The sequence below is a fragment of the Ovis aries genome, chromosome 19 (genome assembly GCF_016772045.2).
Source record: "Ovis aries strain OAR_USU_Benz2616 breed Rambouillet chromosome 19, ARS-UI_Ramb_v3.0, whole genome shotgun sequence".
Classification (NCBI taxonomy): Eukaryota; Metazoa; Chordata; class Mammalia; order Artiodactyla; family Bovidae; genus Ovis; species Ovis aries.
Window position 1 is genome coordinate 57592019 of NC_056072.1, and position 15505 is coordinate 57607523.

Sequence of the window (15505 nt, forward strand, 5' to 3'; positions counted from 1 at the left end):
TCCTGTAATGAGTACATCTGGGTCGGGTCATTTGTTAGCCTGGCTGATGCGGTGGCTCAGTGTCAGCGTCAGCGTGATCAGGCTGGGGCTCCAGCTCAGATACATTTGGCCTCCCTGGGACTCAGTTCCCTCAGCTGCAAAGGAAAAGGCACACCCCGCCCTTTGATCAGAAGCATTAAATGAGATCGGTTAATTTCAGGTGTCAGCTTGACTGGCCTTAAGGCGCCCAGGTATTTAGTCAAATGTTATACTGCGTGTGTCTGTGTGGATGTCCCTGGATGAGATTAACATTTCAATCAGTTGACTGAGTAAAGCAGCTTGCCTTCCCCAGTGTGGGTGGGCCCCGCCCAATCCACTGAAAGCCTGAATAGAATAAAAGGCTAAGAAAGAAGCCTTTTTGTATGCCGGTCTTGGAGGTGGGATGTTGGCCTTCTCCTGCCTTAGGACTCAGACTGGAACTTTCATCATTAGCTTTCCCAGGACTAGACTTCTCCGTCTCCATAAACACACGTGTTAGTCAACGGCTCAGTCATGTCCAACTCCGTGACCCCATGAACTGTAGCCCACCAGGCTCCCCTGTCCACAGGATTCTCCAGGCAAGGATACTGGAGTGTGTTACTGTTTCCTCCTCCAGGGGATCTTCCCAACCCAGGGATCGAACCCAGCTCTGCTACATTGCAGGCTGATTCTTTACCATCTAAACCACCAGGGAAGGCTCTAAAAAATAAATCTATCTATACCTATCTATGTCTAAATATCTATATATCGATATATCAATATCTATATGTATGTATACACACACACACATCCTACTGGTTCAGTGGAGATTCCAGACTCATTCACGTGGGGCATTCACCCAGGCTTCATTGCTGGAGCATCACACAACGTCACCATATGTGCCTCCTCCCCTTCAGTCATCTCTAGGATCCCTGCCCCAGGGCATGGCCCTCCACCTTCACCGGGACCATCACACACCCCTCATCAGCCTCCCTGCTTCTGACCTTGCCTCTCCAATCCATCCTCCCTGAGGGCCACAAGAATGAGGGCTCAAAACCCCACATCAGTCAGTGTTATACATGCAGCAAGCAAGCTTACTAACTAAGCTTAGAAGCCTCAGTTTCCCCATCTGTAAAATGGGAAGGTGAACTAGATGAACGTGAAGCCTCCTTCCAGCTGTTTGTTTCTTTGGTTTGGAAATGTGGTCCTTACTCCCTGTTTCCGGAGCTTTCTGGATCCTGAATCTCTGCCACACCACCTCTCGTTTCCTCGGCTTCCGCCCTCATCAAGAACTCATTTCTCCCACACTCTTGGCTCCTCTTCCCGTTTCTATTCCTCTGCTTACAACATTCCATTCCTGCCACTTTCTCCCCTGGTCCTATCACATTGCAAGCTTACTCACTTGCTGCCATTCTTGTTACTATTTCCCTGGCATTGCTCTGCACGTATTGCCTTGGTGTTTGCACACTTCTGTTTCTCCCCTCCCTCCCGTAGAACAGCCTCTCCTTTTTAACCCTCCCATTCCTACTGCCCGCAAAGGTCCGTCTAGTCAAAGCCACGGTTTTTCCAGTAGTCATGTATGGATGTGAGAGCTGGACCATAAAGAAACCTGAGTGCCAAGGAATTGATGCTTCTGAACTGCGGTGTTGGAGAAGACTCTTGAGATTCCTTTGGAGTACAAGGAGATCCAACCAGTCCATTCTAAAGGAGATCAGTCCTGGGTGTTCATTGAAAGGACTGATGTTGAAGCTGAAACTCCAATACTTTGGCCACCTGATGTGAAGACCTGACTCATTAGAAAAAACTTCGATGCTGGGAAAGATTGGCGGCAGGAGGAGAAGGGGATGACAGAGGATGAGATGGTTGGATGGCATCACTGACTCAATGGACATGAGTTTGAACAAACTCAGGGAGATAGTGGAGGACAGGGAAGTTTGACGTGCTGCAGTCCATGGGGTCGAAAGAGTCGGACACGACTCAGGAACTGAACAACAACAAATTCCTACTACAGTTCCTCCAATTCAGGCTGCTATTGTTTCCCTTGTTCCTATCCTTAATGTTCGGAGAAGGCAATGGCACCCCACTCCAGTACTCTTGCCTGGAAAATCCCATGGATGGAGGAGCCTGGTGGGCTGCAGTCCATGGGATCTCAAAGTCAGACACGACTGAGCGACTTCACTTTCACTTTTCACTCTCAAGCGATGGAGAAGGAAATGGCAACCCACTCCGGTGTTCTTGCCTGGAGAATCCCAGGGACGGGGGAGCCTGTAGGCTGCCATCTCTGGGGTCGCACAGAGTCGGACACGACTGAAGCGACTTAGCAGCAGCAGCCTTAACGTTACCTGTCCAGGCATCCCTCTTCTCATCACTGGGATTTCTCTGATCACTCCTCCTGGCAAATGATTTCTTGTCTGACTCTTCATCATCTCTGTAACTTTTTCTTTTTCTTCTCCTTCAGTGAATAGGATTTCTTCTGTTATTCTTCCTCCTCTTCTTTCCTCTGACATTTTTTTTCCCTTCTGTGGGATTAAAAAAGTGTGTGCAAATCCTTAGACACTCCTCTCATAAGAGGGGGCGTCTGTGCCTGGAATTTGGGGGGCTGGTGGCTGCTTTAAGGATACGTCTTATTATTTGAGTTTATTTTATTCACAACAATACGTATTGCATTTATAACATTTTTAAATAAAGAGATGCTTTAAAACAAACAAACAGAAAGGAATAAACAGGAAGTGAGGCTTGTGCTTTCTGAGGCAGGGTCATGAAAGTGGAGCCAGCTCCTCCTATGCTGTTTGAAACGCTCGCTCTGGGAGCTCCGAGCCCAACTCGAGCAGTTCAGCTGCCCTGAGGCCGCCATCCAGCTCAGGAACCAGCGAGGCAAGAGGCCTCCGGATGGTGCCAGCCTCCAGCCTTCCCTGCTGAGTGCCCAGATATCATGGAACTGAGACATGCCCTCTGCCCTGTCCAGATTCCCGACCCGAGAATTCACAGCCATAATAACTTGACTGCTTTATGCCACTTGACTTTAGCGTGGCATACTCTTCAGCAGCAGGAGCCAAAAGGCTCTGCCCTTGCCCACACGGCCCATCCTGGAGAGTCCCAGGGCTCTGCCCTGCCCTCCTGACCTTGGCACTGGCAGCGCTGCCTGTCCCATCAGCGATCCCAGCCCCGTCATCCTCTGGGCTGCGGGCATCTGGGCCATGCGTGAGGCCATCCGTCTGGGTACAGACAGCAGTGATTCACAGTTCTGCTGCCGGGAGAAACGTACTTCCTCATCAAAAGCTCTCGGCCAATAAGACAAGTTGCGGAGTCAGCACAGCGGACTCAGGCCTTTGTGCTGATCTGCCCCGGCCTCACCCCAACCCCCTGGGCCTGCGCCCGACATACTGAAGCGATTAATGATTCACGATGAATACGGGGCTGGGCTGTGACCCATCTGAGGGTCTTAGGAGCACAAATAGGTGATAGGTGGATCAGATAGACGGTGTGTGCGGCGCTGTCTGGGGGTGCTTGGAGCTGGGCAGATCTGGGTGATGGCCAGTTCCGCCAACTTCTGGCTGTATGACCTTGAGAAAGACATAACCTCTCTCGGCCACACTGTCTTCCTTTGTAACATGGGTGAATTACACCAACTTTGCAGAAATATTGGGGATCTAAGATCCCATAAAGGCCCACGCTTACCCTACAAAAGGGGTACTTCTGAAGGCCAAAGGTAAGGTTGGCTTCACTGATAGGATCAAGACGCCTGGGATTGCCTTTTGGAATACAAGCACCTGGCTCCAGCTTTCCTAGACTCTGCAAGGACACTTTTGATGGGTCCTCGTTTGCAGGTGGGGAATCTATGGCTCAAAGAGATAAGGTCATTTGCCCAAGGACACCTGACTAAACACAGACTAACCCAAGATGCAAGCAGAGGCCAGTTGTCTTCCCCCAGCACTAGTGGAGGGTAGTGCTCTCTGCTGAGCCCGAGTTCGTACTTCACTCTGCTGTTGACTAGCAAGACCCCCTCCCCCTCAGAGCAGGCAGCCTTTACTGAGGTACAAATGCTTCTTCTTGCTGTCATAAAATTTTATTTATTTAAGAACTTTACTTAATTTTTTTTAGATAGGTAATCCGCAGTGGTAAAGAAGCCATCTGCCAATGCAGGAGACGCAGGTTCAGTCCCTGGGCAGGGATGATCCCCTGTGGGAGGAAATGGCAACCCACTCAGGTATTCTTGCCTGAAGAATTCCACGGACAGAGGAGCCTGGTGGGCTACAGTTCATGGGGGTCAAAAAAGAGTCAGACATGACTGAGGATGAACTCCTTAATGCATTTCCAGAGTTCAAAATTTCAAGGGCTTCCCTGGTGGCTCTGTGGTGAAGAATCTGCCGGCCAATGCTGGAGACACGGGTTTGATCCCTAGTCCGGGAAGATCCCACGTGCGGCAGAGCAGCTAAGCCCATGCGCCTGTGAGTGCTGCTGAGCCTGTGCTCGGAAGCCTGGGAGACGCAACTACCGAAGCCGGTGCCCCCAGAGCCTGTTCTCGGCAACAGGAGGGCCCACCGCAACTAGAGAAAAGCACCTGCAGCAAAGAAGACGCGGCACAACCGAAAATAAATAAAACGACTTAAAATAACTTTAAATAAAAAGTAAAATCACTTGAAACATTTTCAGGAAGCACAAACGAGGATGCAATGAGAACAGAGTCTGTCCCATCTGCTCCCAGCCACTTTGTCAAGGGGATCTGCGTGTCCACAAGAGAGAATTTTCCACATGCTTGAGGCAAACAAGAAGGCAGAGCCTTCGCTTTTTTTTTTTTCCCTGCACATTTTATAAACATGTGCTCCACTCTGCCCTCTTCCAGAGCCCTCTCCTCCTGTTTTAATGGCTGTGTGGTATTCCTTTGTCTGGATTGCTCACACACCTCCCTCCCCCCATTCTAAAGGAAGAAGCAAGTCTGATTTCCAAGGCTGGGACTCCCAGTGCCCCTTCCCGGGCTGTTCGTCCTCAGAAACTGCGCCCTGGGGAGCTTAGCGGCTGCTGCGCTCATGGAAGGGAGCTCTGGTGGGCGTCAGTGGACAAAGCCTGCAGACAGACAGACCTTCTGACCTCTGGCCTCCAGCCTTTGCTGGGTCCACGGGCAGGGCCTGCCCTCTCTGAACCTCCTTTACCCCTAGATACAACTCGAAGACCCCACGCGTAGGGCAGAGGTGAGGGCTGCTGTAGAAAGTCGCTTGCCTTCTACAAGCCTGAAGCCCGGGGACACTCGCTGATTCACTGATTCGCTCGTTCTTTCGTTTACTCAGCCCCTTATTGATGTATTCCTCCTCGCCCCCCACTTATTCATGCGCTAATTTCCATAAATCATACACCCATTCGCTCATTCACTCATTCATTCATTCCGCCACCGTTTCTCACTCACCCGTACACCCATGTCCTCGCTCACTGATCCCCTCCCTTATGCGCCCATTTATTCAGGCATTCACTGTTCTCACTCTTTCATTCACGGTCTGATTCGCGGTGATCGCGTTCCTGGGACGTGCTAAGCGCGGATTCGCGGGAGGCTGGCGCGGCGAGCCGGCTCAGGCCGCTGCGGGGGCCCCTCCGGCCGCGCTCCGCGCCGCCCCCGCCGGCCCCGGCCGCCGCGCCCCCGCGCCCGGGAAAGCGCGCGCTCTCGGGGCGCCTCTGCTCAGCTGCGGGCTTCGGAGCCGAGCCGAGCGCTTGGCGGCCGCCCGGGCCCCCCCGACCCTCGGCGGCCGCCCATGCCCGCCGCGCCCTGGGCGCACGGCCGTCCCCAGAGCTGCGCTGAGCCGCCGGGCCCGGCGGGGGCGGGGCCGGGCTGGCGAGGCCGGGCCGGGCCGCAGGGCGGCCGCCGGGATGCGGGGCTGGCGGAGGAACCTCGCGTTCTGCCTGCAGCGGCTGCCGGACGAAGGTAGGACGCGGCCGCCGCCCAGGCCGGTGAGCACCGGCGCGGCGCGGGGCGAGGAGGGCGGGCCCAGCGCGGGGCTGATCGGGGGGCGCCCGCTGGGGGCCCCCGCGGGAGGCGAGGGGCGGACGGCGGTCTGCTTCCCAGGCGCGGGAGGGGAGCGCCTGAAGCGCCGAGCCCGAAGGGTCACCGCAGGACATGCGGCTTGGAGCGCAGCTGGGCCGGGGGTGGGGGACACAGCGGGCGGCTGCGCGGGGCGCGCGGAGGTGGGACCGGGGCCCGGGCGACCGCTTGAGGCTGGGGGTGGGGGGCGTAGGGCTCTGGACGCCCCAGGGCGCAGCCCGCTACCGGCGCGTGAGTCCGGTCCTTGGAGCGGCCGGAGCCGGCGCAGCGACCACGTGCGTCCCCGCGAGTTGGCCCGGAGTGGGGGGGGTCCGGTGTGCGCGCGCTCACCGCGGCTGCGGCCTGGGGATCCCGAAGCTGCCGTCGCTGGGACCCAACTTTCCTCCGCGCGCCCGACAGCAGCCCCACGACGACCCCAGAGTCTGCAGTTGCTCAAAGTTGCAGAGAGGCCGCAGGCGGGAAGGGGTGCGCGGAGGGCGGGGAGCCTACCGGGCCCTGCCGCAGCGCGGCGGCGCAGCCGCCTCCGCCCGGCCGCCCCCCTGGCTGCCCCGCCACTTACCTGTGGTCGGGGCCGCTGGCCGCGCGGGCTGGAGGTTAAGGAGGACCCGCGCGCCCGGGTCCGGCCATCACCGAGGGAAGTTCGGCTTCGGTGAATTGCCAGAACGGTGTCGAGGGGGCAGAGCCAGGCGGGGATGGCAGTGCCCCCCCCTCGGCTCACTTCGGGGGGGCACGAAGGCGGGCTTAGAGGCAGCGAGCACTGTGCGTCCGGGCCCACACTTCCGCCTCTGGCTTTCATCTTCGCGGCCACCCCTGGGGAGGGCGCTGTTCTTTCCTCCTGGCCAGGGAGGGCATTGAGCTCCAGGGAGGATGCCTCTCGCCCAAGGTCACGACACCGCTGGGTGGAAAAGCTGGAGGTGAACGAACCTAGGTCTGCGTTACTGGCGAGACTTCGGTCGTGCCAGCCCCCTGCCCCGACTACTTCCCGTCGGACCAGGGTCAATTCCTGGGAAAGGATCCGTGTCCAGTCCAGCCCAGGATACTCTTGAATGGGGCATGAGGGAAGCGGGGAGGGGGGACTGCTGAGAGCAAGTCCCTGCCCCTCCTGTCCTGTCCCCAACGCTAGGTCAGTTCTGGAATCCGTTCAAAGGTGGGGGCGGGGCAGGTGCCCAGGCTTCCTTCCTTTCGGTGGAGGGAGGGCGCAGGTGGGTAGAGCCGGCACCGTGGAGCTGCCTCCAAGGAGAGGAGTAAATTAAGAGTGCATCTTCAGAGCCAGGGGCCCAGCACCAGCCTTCAGAAAACAGCGCAGCTCAGCCACAGGCGTGCTCCATGGTCTTGGACCTGTCCTTCAGGCTCTGCGGGGCTCACTTTCTGTGTCCCTAAGGGGCGGGCCTGCCTAGGGAGGAAAATGTGAGATCTAGGCCCCTGGGCACTGCGCACAGCCCAGGGCAGACTGGCAAGTGGGAGGCTGTGATGTCCTGGGACGGAGGGTGTTACTGCCTTGCTCCTGGATGCCCACTCGCCATGGGTGAGGCGCGTGGGTGGTGTCTGTGTGTGAGGTGTGCATGCTGGCACGTGGGTGGTGTGTTTGAGATGCACGTGGGTGTGCCCAAGGCTCACAGGTGACCTGTACGAGGTGTGGGGGTCTTGTGACGCCTGCAGACCTTTCGCCTGATGCTGGCCACCATCTTGAAGAGGAGCCCCCCCATCCCCTCCCTCAATGCCATGAGATACCCAGCGTCTGAGTTTTCCATGGGAAATCTCTGAGACTGATCTCTGAGTTCAGCACTGAATCGGAGGGTGACTGGTGTCTCCACCCTCGCCCGGCAGGAAATTGCTATTTTAAAAAGACAAAAATCCCCAGCTGACTCTGGGCCTCGGGAAAATGGTTTCCCGTGGGCCAGGTCTCAGATGAGAAACTCTACGATGTGGGCCCAGCTGGACGGGAGCCCTGTGGGAGGTCAGCCGAGCTTGAGTGAGGGAGAGAGAGGGCTGCAGAGATGGAGCCGCAGGCCTGGCATCCTCAGAGAAGAGCTTCAGCCAACAGGAGGGACATTCTGAACAACACCAGCTTGTCCACTTGTTGGGCAGTGTAAGTTAAGGCCCCAGGGAAGGGAGAGTGGGCTTGGAGACCAGACTCAGGGCCCCAGCTTAGCATCTCTGCTGGCCAGCTGTGTGACCTTGGGCCCACTGCTTAGTTCTTCTGAGCTTCTGGTTTTCGATCCGTGAAATGGGAAAGGTACCCTTGCAGGTGGTCTTGGAGAGTCAGTGTTAACATGGCTTAGCAAGTGGTCAGTGCTCAAGAAATGCTAATCCCCATCCTCCGTTCCGGATCTTTACATCTGCTTCAGGTTTGGTGGGGTGAGGATGGGGCTTCCTGGACGGCTCGGCAGGTAAAGAATCCACCTGCAGTGCAGGAGGCAAGGGGAGACCCTGGTTTGATCCCTGGGTCTGGAAGCTCCCCTGGAGGAGGGAATGGCCACCCACTCCATATGCTTGCCTGGGAAGTCCCATGGACAGGGAAGCCTGGCAGGCTACGGTCCGTGGGGTTTGGACACAGCTGAGTGAGTATGCACGCGTGCTTAGATTTGGGGAAGTGATCCACTGTACTGGTCAGTGGGGCACTTGACTCAGGGTGGGTTTCTGGATTATGAGCAGTCATCTTGAGGCTCCCCACTCCTAGGGTTTGGGGGCATCCAGTCTGGGTTGTGTCTGCTGTGTGGCTACTTGGATCCATCGGCCAGCCTTGCCCAGTGAGGTTGGCCAAAAGTGTGGTTGTGCTCAGCACACACTTAGGCAGTGTGTGTGTCTGGGTCACTGCACAGTCCTTAGCACCTTATGCAGTAGTCATGTCTCTTGAAGAGAAACACATGCGGCCACAGAAATTGGGGAACTCTGTGACTCTTCATGATGCTTTTGAGGGGTGTGTTTGTGTGTGTGTGTGTGTGTGTGTGTGTGGCGGGGGGTAGACGGAGAGAGAGAAACTTGTGTTCTAATGAACCATCACCTTGAGGTTTGTGGCCCCATAGACAGCAACAGATTCCCTTCTGTTCGCTGCAGTAAACCCTTCTAGAGGATACTTGCCTCCCTCCTCCAGGCTCCTGCTGATCTCTGTGTGGGATCAGAAAAATAAACGCCAGTCCTCAGCCTCAGGTTGCCCCCAAGTCCCTCAGATAACAAAAGTTCAAGATGCCCAGTGCCTGGGGAACGTGGAGTTGAAAGCAGCAGCCAATTCCCGGTCAGAGAGGCTGCTCAGGGGAGGAGGGCCCTGCGACCCAGTGGAGACAGTCGGATCTCCACCGGCAAGTTCCTCCCGTGGTGTGGCCTGATTAATTTTCCTCCTTATGCCAGTCCTTTCTGCTCTCTAATGGACTTTTGGAATGTTAGCCAGGAGGGTTAATAGAACTCATCACGCCCAACTCTCTTAGTAGAGAGAGGGCGAAATACAGAAGCAGCCAGGAGGAAATGACTTTTTAGTCACTCACCAGATATTTCCTGGGCCCTGTTCTGGGGGCCGGGGATACTGCTATGAACCAGAGACCCTGGCTCATGTAAGGGACTTTACATTCTGCGGAGAGACAGAGAACAAGCAAGCAGGTAAATAGGAATGGGACCGCTTCAGCGTCAGCGGTGAAATGGAGACAACACAGGAACATGGGGTGATGGAGTGGAGAGTCCCAGAGGAGGAGACGTCTTTAGAGAGGATGGCCAAGGGGGGTATCAGGGAGGGCCTCTCTGAGAAGGTGACTTTTGAGCCAAGACTGAAGAAAAAGAAAGCTCAGCCATCCAAGAGCAGAGGGAAGAGCTGTGTAGGTAGGGCGGTTGGTGGTTTAGTCACTAAGCCATGTCTGACTCTTGCGACTCCACGGACTGTTGCCTGCCAGGCTCCTCTTCCCAGGGGATTCTCCAGGCAAGAATACTGGAGTGGGTTGCCATTTCCTTCTCCTGTATAGGTAGAGGGGACAGCAAGTGTCAAAAGCCCTGGCCTCTAAGGCGTAGTGTGGGGAGGACGGGTTTGACCTATTGGAGGAAGAGAAAGAAGCAAGGGAGGAGGGTGATGAGTGAAGAGGCTGGAGAAGCCAGGTCATGGAAGGCCAGATCACCACAGGAGAGGAGGGTGGGTTTTATTCTGTAATGGGAGGTATCAGGAGTCTTGACCAAGGACTTGGGTTGGCTCTGAAGAGGAGCAAGGTTTCGAGCGATGGAGATGACGGTGGGAGAGGCATGCCCATATGGGCATAGGGTATAGGGGCATGGGTATAGGGGCGTATAGGGGCGGAGGGGGGAAAGCTGTAGGAGCTGAGACTGCCGGATGGGCGGGAACCAAAGGCACCGAAAGCGCGCTGGGGGAACTGTCCAGGGTTCTGACAGGCTCATCCAGCGGCTCTGCAATTATGGACTTTTAGGGGATCGTGTGTGTGTCCGTCCCCGTGGTACCCAGCTAGCTGATGGGTCCCATTGCTGGTTACCTAGGAGACAGAGGGAAGACGATGGGGTGGGATCTGATTGGCTACACACTCCCGCTGCTCATCTTTCTGTCAGACTTGCAGGCAGAGGTTACAAATGGTCCATGTGGGCATGCCAAGCGCTGGAAGGGGAGCTGCGAACGCTCACTGCCCCAAGTCCTCCGTGTGTGTGTATGTGTGTGTGTGTGTGTGTGTGTGTGTGTGTGGGTATGTCTGCCAGTGCGTCTGTGTGCACGTCTTGAACAAAGCGGCAGCATCTGGAGCTAATGTGCTTCCTGCTGTGAAACATCTGCTCGTTTCCTTAAATCAGGTAGTGGGGGCTCAGAGAAATTTAAGAAGAACCAGCCAGACTTGAGAAAGGATCTTTTGTTTGGTTTTACTAACTGCGGTGTCAACACTGAAGCCGACTTTAAACGTCTCCCTGTACCTCCAGAAATGCACATCAACCTTTGAGTGGCGGAAGTTATGTCCCGTGATGCAGACTGTGATGTCAGTGTGCAGAATCGCCTGCTCCCCCCCGCCCAGCCAAGGATGGTATAACATTGTAGATCTGGTGTTTCTCTCCTCTCCTTTTTTTTTTTTTTTTTAATAGTATCTCTTTTGCTTTCACTTTGTGGGCAAAAGGACAACAGATCTGCACATTAATTTTGCTTATAAAGGGAGTGGGGAAACAAACAAACAAAAACCTCATCCAAGTATTTCCTTTACTGTTGACTTTTTCCTTTTTTAAAAAGCTTTGTATTTTGTATTGGAGTACAGTTGACTAGCAATGTTGTGGTAGTTTCAGGCGGAGAGCAAAGGGACTCAGCCATTCATATACAGGTATCCAGTCTTCCTCAAACCCCCCTCCCATCCAGGCTGCCACATAACCTTGAGCAGAGTCCCATGTGCTACACACTAGGTCCGTTTAAAATATAGCAGTGTGTACGTGCCCATCCCCAACTCCCTAACTATCCCTCCCCTCTATCCATCCCCCCTGGTAACCATGATATCCTTCTCTACGTCTGAGTCTGTCTCTGTGTTTTAAATAAGTTCATTTGAATCATTTCTCTTTAGATTGCTGTTGACTTTCTACAGCAGAAGCCCGGGTAGGCTTAGGGGGAGAAACCCAACAGGAACAACCATAGTACTTGCTCAATAAATATTTGAAGGGAGCAAAATGAGCCTGGAGGACAGAGTTGAAACAGAGAGTTAGACTTCCTAGGAGCCTGGCTCAGCCCACCAGATATTCTGATCCTATTTGTTGTTGCTGTGTTTTCTTTTTTCCTAGAGAAGCTAAAAATCCGGTTTTAAGTGCTACCAGCCAACTTTAAAATGCTGGGCATCAATTTAAACGAACTCTGAGGGGTCAGATGACGCTGCCTTTGAAGCTGGAGGCCTCTGATATTCCCAGCCCTTTGGGATCTGGCTGCAGTAACCTCTCTTTGCTCCGGTATCATGCATAGACCTTGTTCTGCCCCACCTCTGAGCCTTCGCTCAGGCGGCCGCCTCTTCCTGGAGTGCCTCTTCTCACCCAGCAAATTAGTGTTCCCTTGGGTTCCTGCCTTAGACCAGGGCAGGGTGCAGCCTCCTGTTGTCCCCTCCTCCAACACGGCAGAATCGGCCTCTCCCACATTTGTGTTCCAGCTCCTCTCCTACTGGAGCATAACCACGTGTCTGCTCGTCTCTCTTCTCTGCTGGACTCGGGCTCCGCAAGGCAGGAACCCTGTCCCATCCATCTTCGCAGTGTCCCGCCCTGGGCCCCCAGCTCGGGAGCCGGCCAGGACAGCTCTGAGTGTGGAGGGGCAGCAAATCCCTTCGTGGGGAACTGCATCTTTATGGCAGTTTGTGCTTTGCAGAGTATCGCCCCTTTTTTTAATGCTATTGGTTTGTTAGCCATGTCACCCTTTTAGGAGTTTGGCATGTTTGTGTTCTGCCTGTGTCGGATCTTCACTGCTGCGCACGGGCTTTCTCTAATGGCAGCGAGCGGGGGCTGCTCTCCAGCTGCGGGGCGTGGGCTTCTCTTTGTGGCGGGTTCTCTTGTTGGTTTCCACAGGCTCTAGGGTGCTCGGGCTCAGATGTGGAATCTTATTTCTCCAACCAGCGATCGAACCCATGTTGGCAGGCAGATTCCTAACCATTGGACCACCAGGGAAGTCCCTGCAACGCATCCTTATTGGTATTATTTAATTAGCAGCCCACTCAATCAGCGGATGTTTTTTTGAGCTCCTGTGGTGTGCCAGACGTGGGCACACAGTGCTGAAGACCGAGGAGGCCGAGCTCTCACAGAGCGTGCACGTTTGCGGCTGAGCCGTGTGGGCTGCTGCCTCTGGCGGTGCTTCCCGAACACCAGGGGCTTGGATCTGCCCACTCTTCTTCCTTTGGCTGGTCTGCCTCAGTTTACTCTCCAGGGACTCCTCCACAGTCCTTGAATGGCTCCTCAGAGGGCATGCCACGGAGGGGCAGATAGTCCGTGGCCTTCTTTGCAATCAGGAGATGGTAGTAAAGGACAGGTTGCTCAGGAGTGTAGGGAACCCCTGGGCTCCCTTCCAGAAAATTAGCTAACTTTTCCATGTGGGGCGTTCAGAGCATTCTGAGAAAATATTTGTTTTTGAAGTTTGTCCTTTCATTCTGCAAGCTCTTACTAAGCCCCTACTAAGTGCTGGTCCCTTCTCTGATCTGTTGTTCAGTCACTCGCTAAGTCACGTCTGACTCTTTGCAGTCCCCTGGACTGAATGCAGCGTACCAGGCCTCCCTGTCCTTCACCGTCTCCCAGAGCTTGCCCAAACTCCTGTCCCTCGAGTCGGTGATGCCATTCGACCCTCTCACCCTCTGTCACCCCCTTTTCCTCCTGCCTTCAATCCCTCCCAGCCTCAGGGTGTTTTGCAATGAGTCGGCTCTTGGCATCAGGTGGCCAAAGTATCGGAGCTTCAGCATCAGTCCTTCCAATGAATGTTCAGGGTTGGTTTCCTTTAGGGTTGACTGGTTTGATCTCCTTGAGGTCCAAGGGACTCTCAAGCGTCTCCTCGAACACCACAAATCGAAAGCATCAGTTCTTCGGCTTATACCATTTCAGAAACCCAACCTGAGTTCAGAGCTCAGTATCTCCGTCTCACACTTGGGAACCTGAGGCGCAGGGAGGCTAAGTCGCTTGTCTGAGAACGCACTGCTGGGTTGCAGCACAGCAGGAATTTCATCCCGGGGTGTCTTTCTCCCAAGCCAAGGCTCGTTCTGTGACCCCAGGCTGCTTCCTTTGGAATTCCGGTCCCAAGAGTCACGAGTGATGGGGCACTCAGGTGAGGAACGTGGAACTCTCTGTAGGTTGGGGAACTGGTGTTGACATCTGGCTTGAGTGGGCTTCCCTTGTGACTCTGCTGGTAAAGAATCCTCCTGCAATGCGGGAGACCTGGGTTCAATCCCTGCATTGGGAAGATCCTCTGGAGAAGGGAAAGGCTACCCACTCCAGTATTCCACCTTGGAGAATGCGTCCATGGACTGTTCAGCCCATGGGGTCACAAACAGTCTGACACGACTGAGCGATTTTCACTTTCTGACTGGGGTTTCAAAGAGCGATGGTGAGTTGGCCAGGAAGGAGAGGAGCAGGGAAGGGCGCTTTAGGCCCACAGATCAGCGGGCGAGAAAGCAGAACTCAGAAAAGCGTTCTGTGTCCACACTGTGCAGTGTGGGCTTGCATGAAGTGGCTGGGGGCGGGGGAGTGGGGCTCCGTTCCGGAAAGGTGGGTCTGGCTGGATTGGCAGGGCAGAGACGACCATACCCAGCCCGTGAATACACCTCGCTTGGCACTGGCAGTAGCTTAAACAAATTATTTGCTGTTAAATTTTAAGGGGAGGTGGGAGGAGGCGGGGAGCTTTCACATTAGAAAACCAGATGTGCAGCTCTCTTCAGAGGACCTCGCGACCCTGGGCTCGCCCTGCCGCTGTGCCCTGTGGAGTGCCCACCCCCATCCAACCGATGACGCATTCACGCACTTGCCCGGTGCGGGAGACCTTGAACTCAACCACGAAAGCAGTTTATGCGTCATTTCTTGAGGCAGCTGAAAGGTTTTCAGGCAGGAGAGTGATTATCTTCAGAAAGCTCCTGCTGGCTGCCAGGGGACTGGGAGGCAGGGTGAGGCAGGAGGACCCACCCCCTTACCAGCGACCGTCCTTGTCATTTTTAGGCGTATTTGCTCAGCCCTACTAGATGCCGTATTCACTCCTCGTATTAACCCTGCAAGGCCAGGTTATCAGATGCTGCTGCTGCTGCTGCTGCTGCTGCTGCTGCTAAGTCGCTTCAGTCGTGTCCAACTCTGTGCGACCCCATAGACAGCAGCCCACTAGGCTCCCCTGTCCCTGGGATTCTCCAGGCAAGAACATTGGAGTGTGTTGCCATTTCCTTCTCCAAGGCATGAAAGTGAAAAGTGAAAGTGAAGTCGTTCAGTTGTGTCTGACTCTGTGCGACCCCATGGACTGCAGCCCACCAGGCTCCTCCATCCATGGGATTTTCCAGGCAAGAGTACTGGAGTGGGGTGCCAGTGCCTTCTCTGGTTATCAGATGAGGGAATAAAAACTCCAAAAGCAGATGCCATGAAAGAAAGCATGGAGAGATTAGACCACCAACAAATGTAGTTTTGTATGACCAAGGAAACCATTCGCAAGGTTCAAAGACAAGCCACAGGCCAGGAAGAAAAGTCTTTAAAGCATACCTAATCCAGGGACTTCCCTGGTGGTCCAGTGGTTAAGACTCTGCCTTCCAATGCAGGGGATGTGGGTTCGATCCCTGGTCGGGTAACTAGGATCCCACGTGCCACAAGGCAGCTGAGCCCGTGAGCTGCAACCGCTGAGGCCGTGTGCTCTGGAGCGTGTGCAGCAGCAAGGGAACAGCCTGCACACGGCAACCGAAGATCCCGCGTGCCGCCGCGAAGCCCTGAGACAGCCAGAAACAGACCAGTATTAACCAAAGAATCCAACCAGTCCATCCTGAAGGAGGTCAGTCCTGAATATTCACTGGAAAGACTCGTGCCGAAGCTGAGGCTTCA